A 3358-nucleotide genomic window follows, 5' to 3' on the forward strand; every position below is an offset into this window, starting at 1 on the left:
GTGTTGGGCCCTGGTGAGACCACACCTGTAGTACTGCGCACAGTTTTGGTCTGCTTTTCTGAGGAAGGATACACTTGCCTTGGAGGTGGTACAACGGAGGTTCACCAGATTGATTCCTGGGATGAGAGGACTGTCCTATGGTGAGAGATTGTGTAGAATATGCCGATACTTGCTGGAGTTTGGATGAATGAGAGGTGATCTCATTGAAACAGACAATATTCTGAAGGGGATTGACAGGGTAAATGTTGAGAAGCCTGGCTAGCTCAGTCGGTAGAGCATGAGACTCTTAATCTCATGGTCGTGGGTTCGAGCCCCACGTTGGGCGTTTACTTTTCATTAAACTTTTATGTTGCTTTCGCGGGCAAATATCATTTATGAACCCATGATCTTCTTTTGCACAATGATAAAAATGCGAACTGAGGGAGAGTTGATAATTTAATCAAATATTGAAAGCAGTGCCTCAGACCACTCGGCCGTCCTTACTGTTAGATGCTCCAGTTACAAGTTATTACTCTGGAAAGTTTCAGACTGGGCGCTTGTTCAAGGCTGCTGGAAGGCCCAGTGACCGGGATATCCTCTCCCCCGGGGTTTTCCTGAGACTGTGCTCGGTGCACGGGGAGCTTTGGCCCGGGTCTGAGGTAGCTTGTATCCCAGGGATGGACAACAACCCTCTGAGCTCTGGAACTGGGGAAAAGCGAATAATGAATGAGTTGTTTGCGGGTTTCAAATGCAGCTTAGATCTGCTGGTGTAAACCGATCGTGTTGTTTCACAGAATGAAAGAAATGCTGACAGGGACAGTCAAAACTTCATTAAGTGAACTTTAATAATTCATGAAACTTTAAGCCTTGATGAAGTTTTATCCCCGATCAGATTTTACACAATCTGTATTTGAGGAGACTGGATTAAATGTTCATTGCTCATGCAACAATGTATCCAAAACAGATTTTATTTAATTTTATTGCAGACAAGTATTTGTTTGAGAAATAATGTTTCTGCGCAGGCTTGAACCGGGAACTTTTCACGTGTGAGGGAAATGTGATCGCCTCCACACGACAGAAATAGCTGCTGAGCTCAGTGCCCAGAGAGAAGTGTTCAGGATCAAGCTGAAATGCTCAATCCCTCTCTCTGCAAAAAGTTCCTTTCACAAACATTTCTCTGACCAGAACGTCACCAAACAACAATGTCCTCCTTTTAAAGTCATTAAACTCCCCAATTTCTGCGTCTGCAATTTTAAGGACAAGGACTGAAAGCGCTTTGCGATCAGAAAATTGCAGGAAACGCCTGTGGCTAATGACAGGGCTTTTGATTGTTGATTTCTGTCCACAACTTGTGTTATGTATTTAACGCATGACAACCTGTACACACCACCACCAGAGGCCCTACCTGTCGGAGTCCCAAGGGATCCCAGTATCCCTTGGGAGCACAGTATGAAAGCAGGCCACCCATGAGGTACCTGCACTCTGGAGTCTTATTAAAGGAGCTAAGGTCACACTTACTCATTATTCACAATACTATCATTCCACACACCATTCCACATTTCATTTACCGCGTCATTCCATACATCATTCCACACAACATTCCACACATCATTCCACACAGCATTCCACACAGCATTCCACATATCATTCCACACATCATTCCAAAGCTCATTCCACATCTCATTCCACACCTCCTTCCACATATGATTCCACGCAGCATTCCACACATCATTCCACTATCATTCCAAACCTCATTCCAAAGATCATTCCACACCCCATTCCACATACCATTCCACATCTCATTCCACAACTCATTGCACACATCATTTCACGAAACATTCCACACATCATTGCACACATCTTTGCACACATCATTCCAAACTACATTCAGTACCTCATTCCACACTAATTCCAAACATCATTACATACATTATTGCAAACATCATTCCACACATCATTCCACACATTATTCCACACCTCATTCCACACATCATTCCAAACCTCATTCCCAACTCATTCCACACATCATTCCACTCATCGTTCAACACATCATTCCACATCTCATTCCACACATCAGTCCATACCTCATTCCACATCTCATTCCACACATCATTCCACACATCATTCCACACATCGTTCCACATCTCATTCCACACATCATTCCACACAGCATTCTACAACTCATTTCAAACATCGTTCCAAAACATCATTAAATGCATAATTCCACACAACATTCCACACATCATTCCACACATCATTCCACACATCATTCCACACATCTTTCGACACTTCATTCCACACTTCATTCCACACATCATTCCACACATCATTCCACGCACCATTCCACATTTCATTTACTGCATCATTCCATACATCATTCCACACATCATTCCACACATCATTCCACGCATCATTCCACACATCATTCCACACATCATTACAAACCTCATTCCACTCATCTTTCAACACATCATTCCACATCTCATTCCACACATCAGTCCATACCTCATTCCACATCTCATTCCACACATCATTCCACACATCATTCCACACATCATTCCACATCTCATTCCACACATCATTCCACACAGCATTCCACAGCTCATTTCACACCTCGTTCCACACATCATTAAGCGCATCATTCCACACAACATTCCACACAACATTCCACATTTCATTTACTGCGTCATTCCATTCATCATTCCACACATCATTGCACGCTTCATTCCACACATCATTCCACACATCATTCCAAACCTCATTCCAAAGATCATTCCACACCTTATTCCACAGAACATTCCACACCTCATTCCACAACTCATTGCACACATCATTCAACACATCATTCCACATATCATTCTACACATCATTCCACAATTCATTCACGCACCATTACACACATCAAACCACACATCATTCCACACATCATTCCACACATGATTCCAAACATCATTCCATACATCATTCCATACATTATTACACACATCATTCCACACATCTTTCCACACATCATTGACAGATCATTCCATACCTCATTCCACACATAATTCCAGATATCATTCCACACATCATTCCACACATCATTCAATACATCATTCAACACATCATTCCACACATCATTCCAAACATCATTCCTCACATCATTCCACAAATCATTCAATACATCATTCCACATATCATTCCACACATCATGCCACATTTCATTCCACACCTCATTTGACACATCATGCCATATCATTCCACACATTATTACACACGTCAATCCACACATCATGCCACACATCATTCCACACATCATTCCAAACATCATTCCACACCTCATTCCACACAACATTCCATAACATTCCACAGATCATTGCAGACATCAATCCACAAAACA

The 3358-nt window shown here is 42.2% G+C and overlaps 1 non-coding gene across 1 annotated transcript; it reads left to right on the forward strand.

Annotated features, from left to right (window-relative positions):
• Positions 1 to 252: 252 nt before the first annotated feature.
• On the forward strand, positions 253 to 325 carry trnak-cuu (transfer RNA lysine (anticodon CUU)). The gene has a single exon. It is a non-coding gene; the product is annotated as a tRNA-Lys (tRNA).
• Positions 326 to 3358: the final 3033 nt, after the last annotated feature.

Source organism: Pristiophorus japonicus, unplaced genomic scaffold, assembly GCF_044704955.1.
Source record: "Pristiophorus japonicus isolate sPriJap1 unplaced genomic scaffold, sPriJap1.hap1 HAP1_SCAFFOLD_35, whole genome shotgun sequence".
NCBI classification, from domain to species: domain Eukaryota; kingdom Metazoa; phylum Chordata; class Chondrichthyes; family Pristiophoridae; genus Pristiophorus; species Pristiophorus japonicus.